This window comes from Mauremys mutica, chromosome 1 (genome assembly GCF_020497125.1).
Source record: "Mauremys mutica isolate MM-2020 ecotype Southern chromosome 1, ASM2049712v1, whole genome shotgun sequence".
NCBI classification, from domain to species: Eukaryota; Metazoa; Chordata; order Testudines; family Geoemydidae; genus Mauremys; species Mauremys mutica.
In genome coordinates this window covers 373,090,360-373,097,869 of record NC_059072.1, presented here as the reverse complement: position 1 = coordinate 373,097,869, position 7,510 = coordinate 373,090,360, and positions in this window count along the sequence as shown.

The following is a 7,510-nucleotide window of genomic DNA, read 5'->3' as shown; positions in this document are numbered from 1 at the left end:
AGAGCAAATATAGTGCCCATCTATAAAAAGGGAAATAAAAACAGCCCAGGAAACTACAGACCAGTTAGTTTAACTTCTGTGCCAGGGAAGATAATGGAGCAAGTAATTAAGGAAATCATCAGCAAACACTTGGAAGGTGGTAAGGTGATAGGGAATAGCCAGCATGGATTTGTAAAGAACAAATCGTGTCAAACCAATCTGATGTCTTTCTTTGATAGGATAACGAGTCTTGTGGATAAGGGAGAAGCGGTGGATGTGGTATACCTAGACTTCAGTAAGGCATTTGATACGGTCTCGCATGACATTCTTATCGATAAACTAGGCAAATACAATTTAGATGGGGCTACTATAAGGTGGGTGCATAACTGGCTGGATAACCATACTCAGAGAGTAGTTATTAATGGTTCCCAATCCTGATGGAAAGGTATAACGAGTCGGGTTCCGCAGGGGTCTGTTTTGGGACCAGCTCTGTTCAATATCTTCATCAACCACTTAGATATTGGCATAGAAAGTATGCTTATTAAGTTTGCAGATGATACCAAACTGGGAGGCATTGCAACTGCTTTGGAGGACAGGGTCATAATTCAAAATGATCTGGACAAATTGGAGAAATGATCTGAGGTAAAGTTAACAAAGACAAATGCAAAGTGCTCCACTTAGGAAAGAAAAATCAGTTTCACACATACAGAATGGGAAGGGACTGTCTAGGAAGGAGTATGGCAGAAAGGGATCTAGGGGTTATAGTGGACCACAAGCTAAATATGAGTCAACAGTGTGATGCTGTTGCTAAAAAAACCAAGCGTGATTCTGGGATGCATTAACAGGTGTGTTGTGAGCAAGATATGAGAAGTCATTCTTCCGCTCTACTCTGCGCTGATTAGGCCTCAACTGGAGTATTGTGTCCTATTCTGGGCACCGCATTTCAAGAAAGATGTGGGGAAATTGGAAAGCGTCCAGAGACCTATGAAGGAAAGCTGAAAGAATTGGGTTTGTTTAGTTTGGAAAAGAGAAGACTGAGAGGGGACATGATAGCAGTTTTCAGGTATCTAAAAGGGTCATAAGGACAGGGGCGATTCTACGAATTTGGCCGCCCCAAGCAGTCATGCGCGGGAGGTGCACCGGAACCCCGGGAGCAGCGGACCTCCCGCGGGCATGACTGCGGAGGGTCCGCTGGTCGTGCGGCTCGGCTGGACCTCCCGCAGCTGCGGAGGGTTTGCTGGTCCCGCGGCTCCGGTGGAGCATCCGCAGGCACGCCTGCGGGAGGTCCAGCCGAGCCGCATGACCAGCGAACCGTCCGCAGTCCTGCCTGCGGGAGGTCCACTGGAGCCGCGGGACGAGCGCCCCCTCCGCAGTCATGCCTGCGGGAGGTCCGCTGCTTCCGGGGCTCCGGTGGACCTCCCGCAGGCATGACTGCGGAAGGTCTGCCGGACCCGCCTGCCGCCCCTGCCGGCAAATGCCGCCCCACACGCGTGCTTGCCGCGCTGGGGTCTGGAGCCGGCCCTGCATAAGGAGGAGGGAGAAATCTTGTTCACCTTAGCCTCTAAGGATAGAACAAGAAGCAATGGGCTTAAACTGCAGCAAGGGTGGGGGTTAGGTTGGACATTAGGAAAAAGTTCCAAACTGTCAGGGTGTTTAAACACTGGAATAAACCGCCTAGGGAGGTTGTGGAATCTCCATCTTTGGAAATATTTAAGAGTAGGTTAGATAAATGTCTATCAGAGATGGTTTAGACAGTATTTGGTCCTGCCATGAGGGCAGGGGACTGGACTTGATGACTTCTCGAGGTCCCTTCCAGTCCTAGAATCTATGAATCTATGAAAGTCATTATGAACATATCCCAATTATACTGATAGGCAAACTGAGGCACGGTGAGAGGTGACTTTGGCCAAGGTCACACAGCGACCGACAGAGAGAATTGAGTGGTCCTGTCTTCCCTGCTGTAACCATGGTTTCTCCATCAGTAAATGACTGCATGACAAGAGGGGAAAGGAAAGTTTACCAGGGCCTGTTCATTGGGTGTGTGTGATGGACTTCACCATGCTACAACCTGGAACTGGGGTACCTCCATTTCCTCTGACATACCATCCTGGGCCACCTCTCACAGTGTGAGGCTGTGACAAGCTGCAGTCCTCTCCAGGTTTTGTACTTACACAGACAAACACAGACAGAGACACACCCAGCTGCACTTATATGAATGTCTTCACTAGCCACACATGAACCAACAACAACAGAGAGATTCCAGATGGTTCCCCAAGGTTCCCAAGCCCACAGTTGAACCATCTTGCCCTTGGGAGAAGCCTGACCATTGTAAATTAATTACCCAGTCTGCTCCTTCCTCAATGTGAAGAGGACAATGCACCAGCCTCTATTCCTGATTTCTCTTCCACGTTTCAAACAACACACTGTTTTAGGTAAAGAAAAATATAAAACAGAATTTATTAACTATAGAAAGATAGATTTTAAGTGATTATAAGTAACAGTGTACAGATCACAGTTAGTTACCTAAGAAATAAACAAAATTGCAATCTACATTCTATACACTATGTTGCCTGATTTGGGGAGGGTTAGTAGGGACAGTGGAATTTATCCACTTAATTTGGTTGTATGTAATAATTAATTTTCTAATTAATTAGTAATGTTAGTAATAATTAATAAGTATTAATAATATGGGTATGGCTCGCCAATATGTGTGATCAGAAGATAAAAGTTCGTCTTGAATCAGGCTTCACAGAATTTAATACAAGGAGATTGGGGTGTATTACAGGAATTAGGACAGAGACAGAGTTTAGTCAAACAAGACCTTTTATTTAAAACCAATAAAACAAGAAGTAAATGTAAAATGTTAAAAGCAGTTTGATTACAAAGTTACAAAATATCACAGTTCTTTAAGAGCTATGATATGATATGATATGATATCTAATGCACTTTGCAGCAAATAGTACTAGAGTGAATTTCACACCTCTGCTAGAGGAAGTATAGTTATAAAGAAACTGGTTATGAATTAAACCCTTCTTAGCATAGATGCTTTAGAGGTGAAGTAGAAATTAAGAATTATTTCATACTTACAGCTGTGAAAGGACAGAACACTACGACTTATCATTAGTTGACAGCTTTCGTAGGTGTAGGCAGGGTGAGGCGATGAGAATAGAAGGATGGGTGTATCGCCTGCCCTAATGGTGGATTATCACACCTTTTATAGGGAGAAATCCTTCCTCTTATGCCCAAATTTGTCTTTCCCCATGGAAAGGTGAGGGTACCTGTTTTCATAGGCTGACCTTTGTGTGCGTACTAATGACAACTATCTACGTATCTTGTGGTAGACTTGTTGTATTTTGTGGGCAGAAATACCCTACTTTTGCACCTAACTAGGTGAAAGGTTAGCAGATATTCAGAAAGTCCCTAGACAATTTGCGTAGGTTTGTTTCCTATTATCACTTTTCTGAGTAAGGGTCTTAAAGGTTGCTTTTAGCATCACAGAGGAAATAGGCCAGGATGTCTGGTTTAGAAGCTTCTAGGTATCTTGCGTTTACAGCTATTGCAAATTCTATTAATCTATGCAGCCTACACACTTTTATCAAAAAGACATTTTATACAGACCAACAGATTAATCCTCAGGGCTACACGCCCCCCTTTGACGGGGTGGTTTACATAAAGAAACCCCGTCACCTAGGACTTAACATCTGTGGGGCCCTTTTTAGTTTCATACCTGGGCAAATTTTGGTAGGTATCAGGAATGGGCACCATGTATATATATTCATCTTTATCCCCAGATGGTGCTCGTCTGTGCATTTGTTTAGGTGATTGTCTGGGTGTCTGTCTAGGTCTCTGCCTAGTTTTTGGCTTGGGTTTGTTGCGTTTAGACAGCATATAACCTAATATAAGGAAATTAATCACAATTCCAATTCCTTGGATAATTATCCATACTTCTAATCCGAATTTTTCTTTAGAAGTTGTTGCAGACTCATTCTCTTCATTCATTAATTGGGTAATAACTTGTTGGGCTTCATCCATATTGTTAGTAATTTGAATGAGGTGAGTCTCTTTACGAGTCATTAAGGATTTCAGTTGCAACCCTAATGGTGGAATATAAGCCAGAAAAGTAGGTGTGCTTTGAATAGTTAAATTCTGGTAATCAGGGTTAGACTGAATAATGGTAATGTTCTCAAAAATAGGAATAGGGGAAATAACTTGATTTCCTATTACCGTGGGTTGCTTTGGGGTAAAACAGAAATTTGGCTCTGTGACAGGACACTCCAAGGGACCATACTGGTACCTCTTTTGGTTGGTAACCACGCAAAATTGGTTCCTTCCAGCATAGGTTACCCTCTCCATCGGAGTCTTCCATGTGGTCAGCCTCACCAGGCATGACGATGATGAATTCTGTGCTTTCTCTCCCTGTAGTCCACACAAAACAGTGTCTGTTTCAAACACATTACACCTACAGATATACTGGGGTCCTTTTTCAGAACAACAGGCCATCTGTGGTACCTTCCAAGTCTGAGTTGGAGTGTGATAGACTACCAGGGGAGGTGCATTAACGCGTTCCCTGTAGATGTCATCTTCGAGGTGACCTATAGAATGGATAGCAGCCAATTGCCTGTACACATCTTTGTCTGGGTCAAACACTGGTAACGAGACCGTGAATGAAACATACAAAGATCGTGCCATTATACACTCTTTTGTAAGAGAACAACTGTCTCGGTTGGGGTGAGGTGTCACAGATCCTATCTCTCTCATAGCACCCACTGACAAATGCTGGCATGCATCCAAACAAGTGGATCTTTCCTTTTCCAGCTTCTGAAAACATTTAGGACAATACCAACTCATTAGTTGTTCATCCTTAATTAAGTCAGGGACTTCTCCTAATTTTAAGGATCGCAATACATCAGTAATTGTGCTTACAACATATTCCCCATATGCAGAACATATAATTTCTTTCCCCAAATGCTGATTTTTTTTTTGATTATTGTTTAAAGCAATTAACTTTAAAAGCAATTAACACATCTTTTTCCAACCACTAGAGGGTAGTGCAGTTACTTCTACTAATTGATATTCAAAAGTAACATCCTCCCCCCGAATTCCCTTAACCTGTTGAATCGGGTTGTTGACCAGTTCTGGATTAAGTATAATAGTCCGTTCCTTTTTTGTTGGTATGTTCTGTTGCTTGGGCTCAGACAACTGAATACCATCTGGTCGTCTGGTTTCCTGGGGTTGCAATAGTTCGGTTTCAGACTTAAGATTTTGGCATAGTCCTACCCTTAGAGCAACAATAAGGGTGTAATAAGTCAAAAATGTCAATGTCAATTTCATGGTTGCAAACTGCTGGGCTCCAATTGTTGCGATTTCGTCTGATCACTTAAGTCCTGAGGAAGAAGTTGCTCCTGCGACCTGGACGATCGATACAGCTTTAACTGGTTAGCATGATAAATTTTATCTCTATTATGCTTTCCTCCTGTTACTCTAATCTTATATACTGCTGAACTGAGTTTATCAATGATTTGGAAAGGACCAATCCATCGATTACACAACCCATGTTCTGGTGACTTATATGACAATAACATTACTTGGTCTCCTACCTCCCAAGTATTCTCTCTCTGGTTTTTGTCAAAGTAAGCCTTTGCCTTACGTCTGGATTTTCCCAATTTAGCAGCTACCTGCAAGTGAATGTGATTTAAATGTTTTTGCAGATTTTGCAGGTAGGTATCCATTTTTATTCCCTCTAATTGAGTGCCACTAGCTTGCCAAATTAAATGTTCTGGTAATCTCATTGTTCGGCCTGTCATCACTTCAAAAGGTGTTTTATCAGTAGATGCAGCCGGTGTCGCCCTCAATGCCATTAAAATTAAAGGCATGAGGGTGTCCCAGTTACGTCCATTGGCATCAACCAGTTTCCTCAACATCACTTTTATAGTCCGATTGGTTCGTTCCACCATCCCAGATGACTGTGGTCTATATGGGATGTGTAGTCTCTGCGGGACTCCCATCAATTTAAGACAATCCCTAAAGAACTGTCCTGTAAAATGTGATCCCTGGTCTGATTCTACCTTTGCAGGGATCCCCCAGCGAGAGAAGACTTGTTCTACCAAGACCTTGGCAGTGGCTTTTGCAGTATTGGCTTTAAGAGGAAATGCCTCTATCCACTTTGAAAAAGGATCGATAATCACCAATAGATATTGGTTACCTCTTTGGGTCCTTGGCAAAGGACCCACAAAGTCAATCTGCAAAGCCATCCACGGACCTTCATACACCTGGGATCTTAGTGGTGCATTTCTTTTGGATGGAGTAGGATTAGCTTGGGCACATGCCAGACAATTTTCACAATATTGTTGCACATCCATCCTAAGAAGTGGCCACCACCCTACAGATGCAAGACGTTGGACAGTTTTGTCCACTCCCTGATGTCCTCCTGTAGGAGTGTCATGGACCATGTACATCATTTCCCTCCGTAGGTGAGCTGGAACTACCCACACAGGGAAAGGACCTCCTGTATACATGAGAACTCCATCTACGACTTGTAACTGCTGTTCATGTCGTTTGTACAAAGGGTCTATTGTTAGTGATCCCTCTTTGTCTAATTTGGAATGCTCTAGAATTACTTTTATTATGTCCTTATCTAATTTTTGCATGTCTTTTAAATCTGGTATATTGGGTTGTACCAATTTAGTTGGTGTGACCTGGTTTAGGCGTCTGTAGTCTATTGTGAGACGCCACGAACCATCTGGTTTCTTAACAGGCCAAATAGGTGAATTTGCAGTGGAAGTACATTTTTGTAGTACTTCCTGTGTCAACAAAGACTTAATAGTCTTTTCTATGTATGGATTTGCTTGTTCTGGGTAAGGATACTGTTTTTGGGCTGAAATTTCTCCTCCTTCCAGAACAATAGTGACGGCCATGCATCCACAGTCATGTTTGTGTTTAGCAAAGGCATCTGCATGTTTGTACAGTAATGCCTGTAACTCAGGTTGGTCTGCATGTTTAGCCACTATTTTGTCTAAATCATACCCTTCAGGTTCAAAGCCCTCCACTGGAGATACCATGCCACACTCAGGTATGACTACTGGAGAGTCATCCTTTTCCTGTTCTACTGAAAGACACAATAATTGGTTACACAAATCAAGAACACATCCCTGTTTGTATAAGAAATCAGTTCCCAATAAGGAATTCTTTGGGTCTGCTAACTTCATTAATGCAAAAGTATGATTCTTTCTTAGGTGACCTATTTGTACTTCAAGGGGTGTAGAAAGTGTGGTAGTAACCTGATTACTTGCAAAGGTTGCAAGTGTCTTGGTACATCCTGATGATAGAGGAGAGGATCTAGGATCCTCGACATGGAGAATACTGATTGCTGCTCCAGTATCTATGATGAGATTCCTGTCTAGTCCCTCTATCACTGCAGATATTGTGGGTCTTCCACTTGTATCTCTGTCTAAAGGGGTTATGACTACACTCGGGGTTGTTTGTAGTCATGCAGCATATGCTGTCAGATAATCAAGGGGTTCCTCCTCTATCT